The following is a 20,524-nucleotide window of genomic DNA, read 5'->3' as shown; positions in this document are numbered from 1 at the left end:
ATTCATACCGTTCATAGATATCATACCGTGTGTACGCACCTTTACATGTCCATAACACTCCCATGACACAACCACTTAGAAGAGTTGCATGCGATCACATGGTCGCCGTCCAGAATCGCCCATTTCATGGAAACTGTTGTCAGACAATGGATGGATCAATCCATACGCACCAGCGATCTCTGTCCATGTATGGCTGCCTGATCCGGTTCATGCACAGAAGCTAATGTCTTTCTTTGATACTTGAGTAGAATGCTGAAATCTGCACAATGTGTGTGCATTGCTACTCGTGTGCGACTAAGAATCGCCCCCCCCCCCAGAGAGAGAGTCAGTTGTAGGTCACATCATAAAGTTGTGCATAGGGTTGCTGTAATATCACTTTAATCAGGGACATATATGAATTACACAAGTTCTGTTGCTGGCTGACTTCATGTCTGCATTTCACTGTTTTAATCAGCATGTGAAATTGACGTCTCCCTGATTAAAGGGATATTATAGCATATATTTGTGCGCTAATACTCTGCAAATTATCATGGCAGGAAAACCTTGCTTGCTCTTGCTTGCAGCCCATACAGGTGAAAGCAAAAAATTAACATGGTTTTCCTCCTGTAATTGTCCACTATGTGTGCAGCTGCATATAATTCAAGGTTCCAATGGAGCCTAGAGCTTAATAAAATCTACTACTAGTGAACATCACAAGCAGCTAGCTGTGGATGCTTGTGTCCAAATCTGTAATACTCAATGCCCATGTGAAGAGTGGACCTTAAAATTCTGCATATGAGTGTGGGCACCACTGCAGTAGAAACACGCTTACCATTGAGCTAATGACCGAATAATATGCAGTTTATCCTAACACTATTACTTCACTCTTTTGTAATATCTTAAATAGTTTAACAAATTGTAGCAAGAAACAAAAACAAAATTATGCTCCCTATAGCTTTACTTCTGCAATTTATGAGATGTCAGAGTCCTCCAATGCAATTACCAGTGTAGCATCCATTTATTTTAGTAAGAAGCTAGCGTGTTTGTAACACTATTTAATGTGATTCTGGAGACAAAAATACTCCAGGGACATTTTACCTTCTCCCACTCTCCTGACTTTATCAAACAGGCTTTCAAATAACTTTTAGTATTATCACTGTTTTTATATTGGCAAGTGCTCTGTAGTATTGTAAATGTCTCTACCTTTCCAGTTATGGATCTGAGGCAACAGCAAACATACCTCAGACGTGTAGGGATTGGGGATGTAGCTCTTCGCTTCAGTTCTCATTTGTCAGACTTCCCTTCCCTGCAGAGTACATGCCTTTTATCTTCTTGTTATCTTGAAGATGGTGCTTGGATCTTACAATTGTCTTGATGATATTCATGGAATTTATCTCCCCAGTAAATAGTGGAAATTCAGTTTTTAATGAAATCATTTACATGAGAGATGCAATCACCAAAGAGCTTAAGTGAGGTCAGGACTCAGCGGCTACTTAGATTGGGTGATTTATGACCTGATGATGTATAGAATATTCACAACCATGCATTTTATACGTGATGCAACATGTTTTTTATGGGTTTTTGCTGGAAATATACTTTGTCAGGTTATAATTCAATCTCTTTAAAATCTTAAATATTCTTTCTTGGTTTAAAGATGTGTGCTATTAGAGGTCACTGCAAACATTTATTATGCTAGAAATCTGTATAAAGATAGGGGGAAAATAGACCATGGCCCTACTGTGTAATGTTCAAACCATCATATAATATACCAAATAGTAAAATAAATTGATGGGTATGCAGCCAATATATAACAGAACATACAGTACTATGGTTCTTAAATGTCAATGTGTTACATGTTTAATTGTGATTTTTGTCCCATTCCGACTCATATCAGTTGTCCTCTAGACCAAGCAGTGCACCCACTCAGTGTACCCCAATAAGATATACCCTCTGTTCCCTCCACAGATTTTATAGATCTACCATGGAAATAACAGTGACTCTCTCTTTTCATCTATGCTGGGGAAACCTGGCTACATTACTTTTTTCTTGTAATCCCTCCCAAATTCTTGGGTAATCTCTCACATTGACGAGAAAATAAAACTGCCATTACCAAACCATACATACGCCTTTAAGAAATATAATATACAGCCTACAAACATAAGGCCATGGATCTACCAATTTACAGTGCTCTAACTGCCGCTGTCTCTTACTGCTAAAGTTACCACTTATTAAACGTAAATTCATTGTTGTGATATACACTATACAGTAATGTACAAAGCATAAAAAGTGAACTTGGAATTTTTAATTCTTTCTTTCATATCTAAAAACAATGATTATTTGGTCTCTATCTTTATAATAATTGGCTCTATGGAATGTCTTGAGATCGACATCATGTACATATTTGCCCATTACGGTATCCTCAACATTGTTTTTTCCTGTGCTTCTCTATGGCATACGAGTAAAAAGTAGCAATGTTGCTAGTGACAACGTGCTTTTCCAGAGCTGCATATCGCGCCTATTGCACTTAATTGAATTATCCCCTAAGTATGAAATACAGGCACAAACCAAGTCAGACATAGTCAGAAGTGAGCCAAGATCAGGTGGGAAGAGACAGAAGCCAGCGGAGTATAATAATTGCTGCACCGCACTGATTTACTGCCTAAAAATGGTGGGTTTTGTCAGGACTGCTCTGCTTTATGCAAATAGATTAGAGCAATTATTTTTTTGTAGAACTCATATTCATGAGGTGCCTTGAGAAACAATTATACATGGCATGGAAAGGAGCTAGGGAAAATATGGACTAAATCCAGGGATGGTGCAAGTTCTGGATTTTGCCTATGTGATGAACTCCCCCATATAGAAGCATCACCATACCCACGCCCTCTGCTTCTTACCTTGCCATGAGGGAGGTTGAATTGGCATCCTTGGCTCCTCAGACTTTGGTTGTCCCCTAACCACTGGTGCCCTTGGCAAATGCCTAGATTTACCTATTGGTAGCAATGACCCTGAGGAAGCAAACATCATTTCACATGGTTGTCCTCTGGTTTTCATTTCAAAATGATGGGGGCCCATATACAAGATATGTTCATAATGAAGGTATAAATTATGAGTGAGGAAAGGAGGCTACAAGCAAGTCCCAGGTCTGACCTGACATTAACTTCCACTCCCAAACTGACATAATTACTGATGATAATGTAGTTGTATTTCAATGACAATAACACAGGGGTGTGCATTAAGCGGCCCTCCAGCTGCTGTAGAACTACATATCCCTGCATGCTGCCACAGTTTTAGCATGCTCTGATAGCAAAACTGTGGCAGGGCATGCTGGGATGTGTAGTCCCACAGCAGCTGGAGGGCTGCTTATCGCCCACCCCTGCTCTAACATATTATCACTACTGTATTAAGTTTCAATATCCATAATCAAAATATTTATTGAATCTATTGCCTCTCTGCAACATTAAGTGTCAATATAAATTACTGCCGTAATCATAGCAAATGCCATATACTTTAAATATAAACATAAGGTAACTAATTACCTAACCACCATATCTCTGATTGCTACAGTATTTAGCTTGGTAATACTGTATGTAAAAGCGACTTTTGTTTTAAACTTATATTTTTAACATTTGAAGAAGAAATTTGAGGTGTTACAGCAGATGATACCAGAGAGACTCATTTACTAGCAGCCCACTATAATTTTTTTGTCGGGAGATTCCGTGCACTTAGCCAATGATATTTTATGGAGTATAAAGCCTGGGAAAGCCATAGCATATTGTCTGGGCCATAATAGTTGCCCATAGGGCCAAGAGCTGAATGTACACAAACCTTCCTTCTTTGTGATTTCTTCAAGCAGTAACATAAACAGGAGATAGAAATAACATTACCATTCCTGAAACTTTGGATATTGCTAAAATGATGCTTACATCTGACATCTATGTGGTTTTCAGATAAGAATGGCAGTTTTACACTTGAGAACTAGGAAAGGACTATTAACTCTCCATGCATTGAAGCCTAAGTGCGTTATAATTTGTGAGCTAAATGGAAGTTTTATACAACTTTTCTATAAACCACCTAAAGAAATATTAATGTCATTGCTGGATACAAGTACTTAAAGATTTTTATTTTCACTACGGCAGGACTTCAGTGCTGCCATAATCTTCCAATAGCATCATTAAAACTGTCTGCTCTGTCATTGAAAGTACATTTTATGATAAGCCAGTCTTTATTTACCATTCTCTGAGTGCTTAAAATGAAATGAGACATCGAAATAAAGTATAATGGTAATATTAAATGTAAAATTGAATCTATTCAGTTTCAGTCAAACATTGCTGATAAGAAGTATATGTGAAGAGATTCTCAGAATTTCATGTTTTTCCTTTGATTTATTGAGTAAAGTTGAAAAAAATATTTTTTTAATGTAATAACAGGGAAAACTTAGTCTTGCCTAGTACACACACACACGTAATATGTATGCGGGCAAAGTCTGTTCCGAGTCAGAGATACGCAGAGGGAACATACTGTAAATAATAGATGATCGTGGTCAGATTCACACCTGCGCCACCTCAACCTCACTAATGGCTCCCACTGGGTAGGGGGAAACCATATATATTATCTATCTATCTAATTTATCTTTGCCTTCAGTGATTGTATTGTATAGTCTCTACACATGTGAATGGTGTACTTTAAATGGGAGTTGATATGTATAACAAAACACAACCCATAGGAATTTATTTTTATTGGATGAGCGCAGAGAATTTGAAGGTCCTCTATGATGGTGGTAACTAGTGCTGTAGCAGGGAGGTAATCTGCCCTGTGCCGGCCCCACTACCTGAACATATGACATCACAACAAGGAAACGGGGACAGGTGCCAAGGGCCGGCGCTTCCACTAGGCAATCTCAGGCAGCTTCCTAGGGACGCCAACCACTAGAGGGCACTTATGAGTCTGCCCGGCCCTCCAATCGCACCCCCCATTTGCCGGGTGCCCGCTGAGATTGTGTTACCAGCGGGCGCCCGGCTCCTTCTCTTCCACCTCACCCCTCGGCACCAGCTGCAGCCGGAGGATGGAGCTCACTCCTAGGCTCCGACTTCCGGGTCCCGCAGTGCACTACGGGAGTGACGTCATGACGTCACTCCCATAGTTCCAAGGAGCGGGCGCCGGGGACGGCCGGCAGCAGGCACTGGAGCAGGGTTTAAGGTAAGTATTGGGTTTTTTTTGTGTGTATGTGCGTGCGTGTGGGGGCTTACTACTGGGGGCACTACAGGGGGCATTACAGGGACCTTACTACTGGGGGCACTACAGGGGCCTTACTACTGGGGGCACTACTGGGGCCTTACTTCTGGGGGCACTACAGGGGCCTTACTACTGGGGGCACTATTGGGAGCACTACAACTGGGGGCACTACAGTGTCGCTTACTACTGGGGTCACTTCAAGGGGCACTACTACTTGGGTACTGCAGGGAGCATTACTAATGGGGGCACTACAAGGGCATTACAACTGGGGGCACTACAGGGGCTCGTATTACTGAGGGCACTGCAGGGAGCATTGTTACTAAGGGCATTACTACAGGGGGCATTATTACTACTGGAGGCACTGCGTAAAGGGGCACCATTACAGTGGGCATTGCATAAGAGGCACCATTACAGTGGGCATTTAGTGTTTTAGGGGAACTACTACTGTGGCCATTGTGTATGACCTAAGTTAGAGGGGGGCCCTTAAAAAGGTTGCTATGGGGCCCAAAAAGTTCCAGTTACGCCCCTGATACTGTGTGTGTGTGTGTGTGTGTGTGTGTGTGTGTGTGTGTGTGTGTGTGTGTGTGTATATATATATATATATATATATATATGTACATACACAGTCAGATGCATAAATATTGGGACATTGACAGAATTTTCACATTTTGGCCTCTATTCACCACCACAATGGCTTTGAAATGAAACAGACAAGATGTGCTTTAACTGCAGACTTTCAGATTTAATTTGAGGGTAATTACATCCAAATGAGGTGAATGGTGTAGGAAGGGGCCAAAAGTAATGGGACAAACTAAACAATCCTAAATATAACTTTCACTTTTTAATACTTTGTTGCAAATCCTTTGCAGACAATTACAGCCTGAAGTCTGGAACGCATAGACATCACCAGACGCTGGGTTTCATCCCTGGTGATGCTCTGCCAGGCCTCTACTGCAAATGTCTTCAGTTCCTGCTTGTTCTTGGGGCATTTTCCCTTCACTTTTGTCTTCATCAAGTGAAATGCATGCTCAATCAGATTCAGGTCAGGGGATTGACTAGGCCATTACATAACATTCCACATTTTAGCCTTAAAAAACTCTTTGGTTGCTTTTGCAGTATGCTTCGGTCATTGTCCATCTGCACTGTGAAGCACCGTCCAATGAGTTCTGAAGCATTTGACTGAATATGAGCATATAATATTGCCCGAAACACTTCAGAATTCATTCTGCTGCTTTTGTCAGCAGTCACATCATCAATAAATACAAGAGAACCAGTTCCATTGGCAGCCATATATGCCCACGCCATGACACTACCACCACCATGCTTCACTGATGAGGTGGTATGTTTTGGATCATGAGCAGTTCCTTTCCTTCTCCATACTCTTCTCTTCCCATCTCTCTGGTACAAGTTGATCTTTGTCTCATCTGTCCATAGGATGTTGTTCCAGAACTGTAATGGCTTTTTTAGATGTTCTTTGGCAAACTCTAATCTGGTCTTCCTGTTTTGAGGCTCTCCAATGGTTTACATCTTGTGGTGAACCCTCTATATTCACTCTTGTGAAGTCTTCTCTTGATTGTTGACTTTGACACATATACACGTACCCAGGGGCGCCAAGAGGGGGGGGAGCGGGTACAGATTACCCGGGCCCGGGGTCCTGAGGGGCCCGCAGGGGCCCGTGTCCGGCGCCGCTCCCCCCTCACAGCAGCCCAGCACACAGCGTGTGCTGAACTGCAGTTGGAGACTGCTCATGGCTGCTGAGCAGCAGCCACAGCAGTCTCCTATGCCTGTGCGGCAGACCGATCACAGTAATCGTGCCCCCCCTGGCTTTGCGCCGGGCTGAGGGGGCTCAGAGCGCCCCCCTCCCCAGCGCAAATCTTTTTTTTTTTCTCGGCAAGGGGGCGTGGCCACGCCTCCCGCGATTAGGCCATGCCCCCTATTACCGGGGCCCGCCATGGCTCCTGGCGGGCCTACACCTACCTCCTGGAGAGTGTTCTTGATTTGGCCAACTGTTGTGAAGGGGTTTTTCTTCACCAGGGAAATAATTCTTCTGTCATCCACCACAGTTGTTTTCCATGGTCTTCAGGGTCTTTTGGTGTTGCTGAGCTCTCCGGTACGTTCTTTCTTTTTAAGAATGTTCCAAACAGTTGATTTGGCCACACCTAATGTTTTGCTATCTCTCTGATGGGTTTGTTTTGATTTTTCAGCCTAATGATCGCTTGCTTCACTGATAGTGACAGCTCTTTGGATCTCATATTGAGAGTCGACAGCAACTGATTCCAAATGCAAATGTCACACCTAGAAAATATGAAAATTCTGTCAATGTCCCAATATTTATGCACCTGACTGTATATATAGTGTGTGTGTGTGTGTGTGTGTATATATATATATATATATATATATATGTGTGTGTGCACATATACATACTTCTGCCTGCGCCCCCTCTTCGTACTCATTTAGCCCCTCAGGTGAAAATTACTTTGCACAGGTTGAGTGGCAGATAAGTTTTGTGTTTTATATATAAAAATATTTTTTTAAAAACAAAATTTATCCGGCACTTCACCTGTGCAAAGTTATTTTCATCTGAGAGGCTAAATGAGTACAGGGGGGAGGGGGGATGCAGCCTAGGGTGCCTAGAAATCTAGCAGCGGCCCTGCAGGTACCACAGGGCAGCAACTTATTCATCCTTAAGCTGGGCATCCACTACACAATTTTCTGTTAGATATCTGTCCAATCTGGCTGGTTGGAATGAAAACCTGGTAATGTATGGGAGCAAATGACAAAAGGCCATTTGCTCGCAAACACTGGAAAATAGCCAAAAATGGTTGTTCAGACAAATTGGTTAAAACACACAAATTTGAACAATTTTTTTTGTCCTTTTTTCAGTGTTTAAATTTTAAAACCATATGATCGATTGTCATTTGCTCCCATACATTACCAGGTTTTCATTCCAACCAGCCAGATTGGACAGATATCTGACAGAAAATTGTACAGTGGATGTCCTGCTTAAGTTAAGGCCCTGGTTGTAAATGAGGTGCATGAACCTACAGTATGTCTTAAATAGCTGTTTCTGAATAATTGTTTTACATTGGGAAGGCTAAGAAACCTTTCTAAATATGGTTTTAGTCATTACATGAGAAACCGTGTTTTTGTGTCATGTAATTTGCTCATTATGGGTCTGATTTAGAGTTGTGTCACATAAATAGCAATTTGGATAAACTGTATCGCACTGCACATGCACAATAATAATAAAATGCTTTTGCATGTGTGTGTACCTTTAGAATCTGATTCTATACCAAAACCTTGTGCCAGTTGTTTTTATAAAGTCCCCGATTTCTTTTTTAGAAGTATGTTGTGGTATTTTATTTCCATTAGTCTCCTTTGGCCTTCCCTGAGCTCATCCCATCCCACTAATGGTCCCATGTGAATTCCCCTCCCTGAGCCCATCCCATCCCACTAATGGTCCCATGTGAATTCCCCTCCCTGAGCCCTTCCCATCCCACTAATGGTCCCATGTGAATTCCCTTCCCTGAGCTCATCCCATCCCACTAATGATCCCATGTGAATTCCCTTCCCTGAGCTCATCCCATCCCACTAATGGTCCCATGTGAATTCCCTTCCCTGAGCTCATACTATCCCACTAATGGTTCCATGTGAATTCCCTTCTCTGAGCCCATCCTATCCCACTAATGGACCCATGTGAATTCCCTTCCCTGAACCCATCCCATCCCACTAATGGTCCCATGTGAAGTCCCATTCTTTAGTTATATGCTTTAACTGTTTAACATTTATGGTATCCTTTTTTATGTGGGGAAAGGGTTTTATTTACTATCTTTATAAAAAGAAGTGCTTGCATATATGGGGAAATAAGACTCAAAAATATATATGTATTTAATGGTTAAGAATTTATATTAAATGCAATTAACACAGCAAATTTTACTGTGGTTTAAATCTGTGAAATGTATCATTTAATTTCTCATTGTAACTAATGAGAAACTGTGGTTCTGGCTTTGTATGACTCCTACAATCCATACAACGTTCATTTCTTCTCTTTCTTGATACATTTTATGAATTGCAATTCATTGCTGTGCTGGATTGGAGTCAACTCATTAAGACAATTATTAGCTGCATAGCCAATGTTTGATTAATTAGTCTAAATGCAGCCACAAGTAGTACAATTATATTAGATATTCATTAACATTAATCATCTATTTACACTGCTGACTTTTTTTATGATGGGTTGTGACTAGGGAGGCCAATCCGGGTTCGGGATCCTGGGATTTTGGCCTAAAAATATCCGGGATTGAATCCTGGGATTTAGATGCCGGGCAGAGCTGAGCACCTCCAGCTGCTCGATTCCCCCTTCCCCTGGCTGTGCGCACTAAACAGTGTGACTTGGGAACACAGGTCACGCTGCACAGCCCTGCGCCGGCTGGACCACCCACCCACTTACCTCTCTGCAGGACACTGCCACTGAAAGCCCCCGCCACTCGCCGGTAAGTCACTGTGGGGGCTAGATGGGGAACATTTTTTTTTGTTAACCAACCCAATCCCGAGAGTGAGTTTTTTTCAATCCCGAATCCCGGGTTTGAAAAAAAGCCCCGGGATTGGCCTCCCTAGTTGTGACAAAAATATGTATTTTTAATATTAATTCTTGTTTAGGCTGTTTTCTAACAACAAAAATGTGCAAGTTGTGTCAATGTAGTTATACATTGTAATGGAAACAAATCATTCTGGGTTTACAATAAACAGCTTAAAAATACACAATCCAGACATTACAGTTTATTTTACCAATGTGTATGTTATTTTACATTTATATGTCCCATTAAATATAATGAAATGGAAAGCAGAGTGGTGTTATGTATGGTTAGGCATCTTCAATTGAGGTTTCAAATTCTGGCCCTCATTCAGAGCCACTCGCTAGCGGCAGTACGCTCGTTCCGAGCGATGTTCGCACATCTGCGCATGCGTACGGATCGTTATACGCATGCGCGAACCAGTCAGTGCGGCCGAAATTCATGTGCTCGCAATATAGCGAATGCCTGCTATTTTGAGTGACAGAATGAGGCGTATGTGGGTGGTAACAGGGGAAGGTGCTTGAAAATGGGGAGTGGAGATCCGAACGCAGGCGTGCTTAAAGGTCAAAACGGGCGTTTTATGGGTGTGCATAATTAATACAGCAGCGTCATTGACCACGTCACTGGGTTATTTTATAGCCAGAACTGCTCGCAAGATTGTGGTAGCAAAAACCAACCACAAGAATAGCGAGCAGTTCATACGCTGTACGATGTACTCGATTAATCTAATAAATAGCGGACATGACGTATGGTGCGTGCGGCCAGGGGGCGTTTTTATCAAAAAAACGAGCGTATGTTTTGCTCGCTCGTTCAGACTTAGAGGTGGGAACAGACTGCAATTTGCGAACGGATCATTTGAATAGCCACCCCTTGTTTTTGAACGAACGACCGCAAATAGCGAACGGCTCTGAATCAGGCCCTCTGTTTCCTCTAGCTCTGTTATACTTGTGCAACATAAAAAATGAATTACATTTTTTTTTCCAAATTAAAAAAAATATATTTTATGGATATTTTTTTTAAACATTAATATTGTTAATCCTCTGATCTCCCATGTGTGCTATATTCATTAAGTGTTAAGTGGAAATCATTGACATTTTGATTGTTGTTCCTCTGTAATGCTTAGAGAAAAACAATGCGTGATCTGAAAATTACAAGAAAAATAGCAATATAAATATTTTGTTACATCTATCTGTAGCTTCTTTTTAAATTGATTGCTTCTGACTATCACCAAAGTGGCCAGAATTCCAAAATGAACTATGCCTCAACCAACTGTGCGGAGTTTAAAACTAAAAGCAAAAACATTTGCACCGCCTGCAGATTCTGTGGTAGCAGTTTTGGTTAACAAACCCAGATACATATTTTCCTTATGTTCCTAAAGCATGAAAATAAAAGAGTGAGTGATATTTGTATCTAATAATTAATCCAATTGTTGGCAAGTTGTTTTGTTTTTGTTTTTAGTTTTCCATTGAGTTAGGATGTCCAACGCACTAACAATTGTACATTTATTGTTCGATGTCATTTGTATGACAATTTACTACAGCAATGCAGAGCAAAAGCAAAACTACTGGGAGTGCTTCCACTATGGGGCTGTTATGATGCAGGGATATCTCTTTAAGAGCACAGTCAAGCAACAGCCTTGGGGGCTGGTTACGCTTGGCATGTCGTGCCCTTGGGCTATGTAACAGTCTTGAGGGCTGGTGACGCTTGGATAGATCCGGCCGTTACACAGCCTTGAGAGCTTGTGATGCTTGGTTAGATGCGGCCGTGTAACAGCCTTGAGGGCTGGTGATGCTTGGCGAGATGTGGCCTTAAGGCCATGTAGCAGCCTTGAGGGCTGATGATGCTTGGCAAGATGCGGTCGTGTAACAGCCTTGAGTGCTGGTAATGCTTGGCAAGATGTGGCTTTAGGGCCGTGTAGCAGTCTAGAGGACTGATGATGTTTTCAACAAGATGCAGCCTTTGGGCCATGTAGCAGCCTCGAGGGCTGGTGATATTTAGCAAGATACAGCCCTGTAGCAGCCTTGAGAGTTGGTAATGCTTGGCAGGATGACGCTGGATTGCGACTTGTGCCACCTGGTTGACACAAGTGGCAGTACGCAGGATAGTGTGTACAGGAGACGCTGGTGTGCGACTTTTGCCGCTGAGTTGACACAAGCGGCAGTACACTGGATTGCGTGTACAGGAGACGCTGGTGAGCAACTTGTGCTGCCGGGTTGACACAAGCAGCAGTACACTGGATTGCGTGTACAGGAGATGCTGGTGTGCGCCTTGTGCCGCCAGGTTGACACAAGCGACAGGACATTGGATTGCATGTACAGGAGACGCCGGTGCGCGCCCTGTGCCGCCGGGTTGACACAAGTGACAGGATGCTGGGGTGTGGCCCATGCCACCTAGAGGACACAAGCGGCAGGACGCTGGATTGCGTGTACAGGTGATGCTGGTGTGCACCTTGTGTCGCCGGGTTGACACAAGCAACAGGACACTGGGGTGTGGCCGTGCCACCTAGATGGCACAAGCGGTAGGATGCTGAGGTGTGGTCTGTACAGCCTAGATGATACAAATGGCAGAAGATATTCAAGACAGTCAGTGGTACTGGACACTCGACTGAACAGGAAACTAACCACCAGAACTGTAAACACGTGAAAACGCTATCACCGGCACCAGAGCAACCTATGGACAAGATAGAAAAAGCCACAGGAGCCAATCCGGATAGTTCAGGAATGACCAGTAGGAGGAGTTCAGCGATTGATCGCCCGGCGTTTGAATCTCCTAGCAATGCAGCAGTTTGTGACAGTACCCCCTTCCCTTGACGAGGGGTTAAGGAACCCCTAGACCCTGGTTTGTCAGGAAAGTTCTCAAAAAATCCTTTCTTTGACAGTGGAGCATGCAGAGATCTTTCGGAAACCCAAGAGCACTCCTCCGGTCCATACCCATTCCAGTGGACTAAGAATTGAAGGTTCCCTCATGAGATTCTGGAATCCAGTATTTCTCAACAACAAATTCCTGACGACCCTGGATAAGAACCAATGAAGGTCTGGCTGAACATCTAGGAGAAAACCTGGAGGAGAAAAACACCGGCTTCAAGAGTGAACAATGAAATGTGTTGTTAATCCTGAGGGTACTGGGTAATTTCAATCAAAAGGCCACAGGATTAACCTGCGTGATGATTCTAAATGGGCCAATGAATTTGGGATCCAACTTCTGTGACCTCTGGCGAAGGTTAATGTTCCTGGAGGACAGCCAAACCAGAGGTGCATCTTCTTCCAGACCGACCGTAACCTTGAAACAGATGAAGATGAGAGAGTTCTAGTTGATGCAGCTCTCAAAGGAATTAACTATAGAATGAGTCCCAAAATTGCAGAAAAAAGGATAAACGGAGGAGGAAGAATGGCAGGAGTTATTGAAGGCGAATTCAGCAAAAGGCAAAAGAGAAACCCAGTCATTTTGGTACTGCTCCAAGGACTGGTTAGCCAATCCATCTGTCTGTTAGATTGTGGATGATAGCCTGATGACAGGCTGACATTAATACCCAGCTCAGCATAAAAACACCTCAAAAAATCGGCAATAAATTGAGTCCCTCGATCAGAGACCATATCTAACGGAAGCCCACGAAGTCTAAACACGTGTTGAATGAAAAGTACTGATAATTCTTTAGCTAAAGGTAGTTTGGAGACGGAAACAAAATGAGCCATCTTAGAGAATCGGTCAACAATGGTCCAGATGACCGAACAGCGAGAAAATGACAGAAGCTCTACCACAAATTCCATAGCAATATGAGTCCACGGTTTTGAGGGATTAGACAGTGGACATAGCAGACCTGAAGGAGTAGCCTGGAGAGTCTTATTCCTGGAACAGATTATTATTATTATTATCCTTTATTTATATGGTGCCACAAGTGTTCCACAGCGCCTTACATAGTACATAAAACTAGTAAGTAAACAAGAAACAAGTAACTTTCAGTACATTACAGTGCAGGACAAGGACACTACTTATATACACTGCTGCAACAGTGATTAAAGCACTCACAATTAGCAGCAGGGAGTTGGCAGTCAAGTGTTAGGTGCCCTTATGGGGATGGCACAAGCCAACACAAACTCACGAACATTACGAGATATGGACTGCCACCAAACCGAACGGGAAAGTAATTCAAGAATTCTAGAGATGCCTGGTTGACCAATAGACTTGGACGAGTAAAAGTCCTTCAGGACTGCTTTACGAAACCTCTCAGGAACAAAGAGCAATTCTGGTGGCTTCTCAGGAGGAGCTACAGATTAACCATCCTGGAGGGCATCTACCAAAGTTCTAGTCAAGGCTAGGTGTATACGGGAAGCTGGAATGATGGTTTCCTCTGAAACAGCAGGAGAGTGAGTAGTGAGAAAACTTTGTGAGAGGGCATCAACCTTCAGATTCTTGGACCCAGGACAAAAGGAGATGACATAGTTGAAACAGGTGAAGAACAGAGCCCATCGTGCTTGCCTAGCATTCAGCATTTTGGTGGTTTTTATATAGGACAGATTCTTAGGGTCCATCAAGACTGAAATCACATGATTAGCCTCCTCTAACCATTTCCTCCAGTCCTCAAAAACCCACTTAATAGCCAAAAGCTCCCAATTTCCAACATCATAATTCTTTCTACAGTGTCGAATTTTTGGGAAAAGAAGGCACATGGATGTAACTTGCCATCTTTAAGATCCTTCTGAGAAAGGATGACGCCCACTCCAATCTCGGAAGCATCCACCTTGACCACAAATGGAAGATCCAGATTAGGATGTCGCAGAACAGGAGCAGAAATGAAAGCCGTCTAGATGATACAAACGGCAGGAGATATTCAAGACAGGCAGAGGTACTGGACACTCGACTGAACAGGAAACTAACCACCAAAACTGAAACATGTGAAAATGCTATCATCGGCACCCATGCAACCTACAGACAAGATATAAAAAGCCACAGGAGCCAATCTGGTTAGTTCAGGAATGACAGGAAGGAGGTAGGAGGAGATCACCCGGCGTTCGCATCTCCTAGCAACGCAGAGGCTTGTGACAGGGGCCTTGAGGTGGGGGTTTTCGTCTGTGCCAGGTCACACCCTGCTCTGGTCTTCCCAGGCTTTTCTAAGCCAGCACATGTGTGGTGGGCTCAATCGTCGGACTGTGCATGCTCAGAGAGAAACACACTCTGCTAATTTTTCTACAGTATTCTTGCAGAACGAGCAGCCCAGTGCCTTTCCTTTAAAAGCACCTACTAATATCTAGGATGTAGATTCCCAGGACAGTTCTCCCATAATACTGTCTCCTTAAAAGGCGAGAGGAGTGTGGAGCTCACCCAGTATAATACAGTATAATGCTGATATGATTAGCGCTGTGGAGAAGCTGCTACCCTCTTCTTAGCTCCTTTTGCTTCTCCTTCTTAATTGTTGGCGTTTAGCCTCCTAATATTGAACCAACATTTTCAGAACCATTACACACACTAATTGAGTATTACTGCTGGAAAGATATCTTTGGTATTTTGAGTACTGGGAGGCCTACTAATCATCATCCTTAATGGACCCATTACATACAGTATGTGAAAATGCTAGTTTCCGCACGTTTCAATTATTGGGCCCATTTAATATTAGGCACCCAATAGGGCTGCCTAGTATTCAACAAATTCCAAGAACTGAACAATTTTGGAGTATGTCTATGAGCAGTCGGCCAGCTTGGGAATGGTAAGTAGCGTTAGGGATCATGGGGACAGCTTTTTGGAGCAGCTGTCCCCACAGTGGAGCAATAATGAATTGCTCTAGTGGTTAAGTATCCACCACCGCAACAAAGCGAGTTGGATTCTTAATCATCGGAGGCCAGAAGGCCCCTATGTAACTGAAGTGAAGGTTATTAAACTAAATAAAGTTGTTGTTTTTTTGTAAGTATTTGCCAATACCATGTTTGATTCTTTTGAGTACTGGAAGCAAAAAAAATGAGTTTGTACTTATGCTAAGCTGATGTACAGTATATGGCAACTGGTTTGATTACAATAAGAATGAAGTGCTTTCAGAAACTCTAAGCCCAATTTTAAACATTTCAACTAATACACTTGTAAAGTAAAATGGTATGTGCTAAAAACTTCACCCCCACCTCCATCGATAAACTGCACTACTGCTGACAGAATGACTTTCTAATCAGATGAGTGGGAAAGGGAGGGAGCAGAAGGCCCTTTCATATCTGCTAGTTACAAAAATATGAACTGAAAAAAAAACCATTTCATAAATACCAACAATATTGTAAACTTACTTTCCTAAAGACAATACAAACTAAGACAAATACTGAGGATAGTCTTTTTAAAAATGACAACTTACTGTATGTATCAGCAAAAATATAATGCTCTGTAAAAGAGGACTTATTTTTTTGTATGATAATAAGGATACAGATTGATTTTTTTTCTCCCTCATATTGGTGAATGTCCTGACCTATTTAGTGGTATATACTGAAAATCAGTCTACTTGCTTGCAGATTATTAACTCTAAAGAACATTTTCCTGCTGCCTCACTTTTGCTCATTGGGTCACACAATTGGCAAAAGAATGTTCCATATAACTCCTTACCTCAAACTTAATGCTATCATTTTTAATGCTTCTAGTGACTTATTATATCTGTATCCAGTTATAGGTACAGTATAAATGCATTTCCAATCAAAATAGCTGTGATCACCCTTATGTATATAAATTAAATATATTATCCAAGAACAAGTCTGCGTAGAACAATTTTCACCTGTTCTTAAAGCATAACTTTCATATTTGATTCTTGATGTGTTTCCCCCTAGGGATAAATGTAATTTTTTCCATCATAAAAAAATTCCACACTTAAAATGCAAAATGGCTGGTGCCATTCACACATTATAAGCGGACATGAGTTACCATGGTAACAAGTAAAGCTAATGAAATATAAAGCATATGAAAATCCAGAGAAATGAACTTGTAGGGGAAAGAAATTTATAGCTTATCCTGTCACAAGGGATTGGAAAATGACTTTATTTTATAACCCAATATTGTGTATATATTATTAAACATTGCATTTCATTTTGATATTGTAATTAATTAAATTGTTCTAAGAAAGTATATTTTTTCATTTATATTTTTTTATATCATTTGTTACTGAGTCAAATTCAAGAGGTTCACATACATCTGCTGCATAGTTTCAGAAGTTATTGTTTAGAGTTAACTGTACATTTTTTAAGATAATATGGCTACAATGCTTTTGATTTGTGTCTATGAAAAAAGTGCACATACTGTAGTGACAATATATAGCACAACAGTTACTGACTGTATTTTTCTCACTTTCCTGCTTTCACATTTACAACTTGGCAATTTGAAGACCCAAATGCATAATTGAAACATGAATAGTTACAATGTTGGGTTCTGCATTAGTCAGTAATACAGTATATTTCTATGTATCACAGACAACAGATGTACTGTGCATGACCAGGCCCCATAACAAAATCTGGCTAGAGGCCAGCAAAGCTACTCTAGTCTCCCAGGGCCTCTAGTTCTGAAATAGTATCGTGGAGGCCTCGTCTGAGTATGCATGGGCTTCTGAGAAGAGGCCTCCGCTTTGCTCTTTTATGAGCGAGTATCTTTTGTTTGGCTACTGCTTACAGACCTATTTGATGACCTCCATTGCTCTTATGTTTCCACCACTCACTGTATCAATACTGTAAGCACCTGTAGCTAGCACATATTGCCTGTCTTCTGCATATAAAGCATATACAGTACCCGGACACCTCTACAAGGGAGGGATTGTATACCCATTGGACATTATGCATTGCACCACCTTCACACATGTGATTGGGGAGGGCATTGACCTGGAGGCGACTGCTCACTGTTTTTTGCTTCAGATCACCATTGTAGAACATTTGCAGAACAGGTCCTGCATCTACGCAGACCCAGAACCATCGGATTTGTACGTAAACCATTTGCTTTGCGTATAAATCATAATCAAACCCAGTGACATTTCCAATGCTTGCACAGAACTAACATATGAAATAGAGAAAATTGGTTGTCTTGGTTGAAGATCATGAGGTTAGGTGTTTTTATGATTTTGTAAGCATAATTTTCATTTGGGGAAGAGGTTAATTTAACAGTCAGCAGACTTGAGGAAGTACTACTTAATGTACTTGTAAACTTGAACCTAGGTCTATATTTTATTCTCTATTCTATTATACACCCAAGTACCTCCTAAAGGATAATTGAGATAACCCAAAATTGATCAGTCGTTTTGAGTGGAATATTCTACTTAAAACAGAGGCCCTCATTCAGAGGTGGTCGGAGGATGCAAGCGGTCGCTCAGAAACTGGGCGGCCACTTGCATCCTGACCGGCCGCCTCTGTTTCAGTCGTTAGGCTGTGGGTTAACACCCACAGCTCTAACGACCGCTAGGGTGATGACCATCGCGACCATCGGGGCTTACGACGAGACCCTAGGGTAGGGTCTCACTTGTCGTAAGCCCCGGAGAGTTTCTGGCTCTGTCAGAGCCGGAAGCTCTCCACTGTGATGTCAGTGGGCCTCCCCCAAATGGCAGGCGTTCCCATGGGAATGCCTCCATTTGGGCTGCCACCCCCCCGGCCCGCCTTCCAAACAGGGCGAGCTGTCAATCAACATCGACAGCTCGCCCCCTTTGGAAAGAGACCTGCTACGACCGACAGCGCCGAAGGAGCCGGCTCCCTCGTGCGCATGCGCACTAGACAAACATCGAGGTGGCCGTGCAGTCGTAGACCGTACGGCCGCCTCTGAATAAAGCCCAGAGTCCCAAACAGCTATGCCTGAAGTCCCTTAAAGTCTTGCTTACACCCATCACTGTTAAGCTGGGTACACACTGGAGCAATGTCGGGACGATTTGCCATTTTGAAATGACAAATCGCCTACATTGCTCAGTGTGTACTGGCAATTGCACGCTCCCGCAGTCCCTAGTGACAAGCGCTAGGTTTGATGTGCTGCACATCAAACCTAGCGATATCGCTAGCGACCAGTGCATTGTTAATGCATGTTGTAACATATGAAGATGGGCGGTAGAACTGCGCTCTCGTTGACCAGGGGGTGGTGTTGGTTTCGGGGTGCTGCACCTTTGTGTGGGAGTACCTTTCCCGCACTGAAAACGTATGGGGGTAGGGGGGGTAAGGTGCGCTCTTCCTGCTAGTAATGGTGATGACTTGTGTGTATTTGTGAGTGGTGTTAATTAGAATGTTTCTTCTGGTGGTGGTGATGTTTTGGGAGTGAGGAGGGTGTGATTGGGTATGGAGTGTAGTTTGGAGTAATGTGAAAAGGGGAATGGAATAGGATCAAAATGAGGCCAGCGAGACACAGTAATTTTGAGTGGTGAGTGGTGATGAGACTGGGGAGGTAGGTGGACCCTTTTAGGGAAGGAGCCCCCTAAAAGGGTCCACCTACCTCCCCAGTCTCATCGCCACTCATCACTGAACCCCACCCACCTGCCCGGGATCTTAACAGAGCAGCATTGTGACTACTCAATAAAAGATTTTGCCCAAAATTACCCCCTACCCGCATGTTGTAACATGATCGTTCCATTGTTCATTAAAGTCGTCCGTGTGGATGCATAATCACTGTTCACAGGCATTCGTTCCGATGTCAGAACGAATGTCCATCATTCCAGTGTGTGCCCAGCCTTTCACTTGCTCCTGCATGCTGCTGCTGATAGAGCATTGTGTTCCAATGTCTATAGCACTCCACTAACTAATACCAATCCAATGACATGCTGCCAGCAAGAACATGTGTACTATGTAAGATGTTGTGGACCCTATGTGGCGCCATATAAATAAAGGGTAATAGTACTAATAACTGCACTGGGGACTTTGCAAATCATCAGTCTTAAATGATAACCTAAACACCAGAGCCCAAAAAAATGAATCTTTAGTGTTGGGTGGAGTATCTTATCTAGTCTTAAAAATTGGGACTAAATGCTACTATTTATCGAATTGTGATATACTCCTGATGAAGTCCTTATAAGGACGAAACGCATTGGATCATATTACTGATCGATTGTTCGGGGTGCACTATAGTGCGCTTTCACCATTCGGTGTAAAAGTGGATAACTAACCTGATTACGGTCTGAATATAATATCATATTGGAAATATCTGATGTAAGCTGACTTAATAGTTTCATGTTATTAACTATTTTTATGTAAAAATTTTTTTCAAATAAATATCTTTTAAAATATTAATGGTGGCCCTTTGACCTGTTATGTCTGGGTGTTTTTTGGTGTGAGGGTTTATTCCAGCACAATCCAAAAGAAGGATTGGTCTCTTGGAGAATTGCACTACCGGTATCCATCCATACATTGAAAGAGTCTCGAGGATTATTTAAAAAAGAAAAGTCTGCTATAAGAAGAGACTACATATCATCCCTTCATCTATCTACAACTGATCCATTGTCAAAATCTGTTTTTAAAGACTGGATATTGAATATATTGCATGTTCAGGTGTTTATGTAAACAATGCATGTATTCTGCAATAAGATTGATTTTTAGAACAATGATCTGAGCGCCCTCTCTTTCTACATACTGTATCTACATTATTTTGGGCACTCTTCTAACAGGGGGTCAATAGAGGTGCAGCTGGTATATATATTGCTTTTATTGTTTGGTTATATTAGAGTTACTATTAGCGCAAATTAAGGGCATTCCTTCTGTGTGTATATATATATATGTTTGATTTTTCTTATACGTTGCAAATATAATCAATGAAATATTTATGCCATA

At 42.2% G+C, this 20,524-nt stretch overlaps 1 protein-coding gene across 3 annotated transcripts in view; it reads left to right on the top strand.

Annotated features, from left to right (window-relative positions):
* DMD (dystrophin) overlaps positions 1-20,524 on the top strand; it is a 2,214,077-nt gene that overhangs the window by 1,501,447 nt on the left and 692,106 nt on the right. The gene's annotated exons all lie outside the window — the stretch shown is intronic.

This window comes from Taudactylus pleione, unplaced genomic scaffold (genome assembly GCF_031769625.1).
Source record: "Taudactylus pleione unplaced genomic scaffold, aTauple2 ptg000609l, whole genome shotgun sequence".
Taxonomy (NCBI): Eukaryota; Metazoa; Chordata; class Amphibia; order Anura; family Myobatrachidae; genus Taudactylus; species Taudactylus pleione.
Note: the sequence above shows the minus strand (reverse complement) of the source record. Positions and strands in the feature narration are given on the sequence as shown.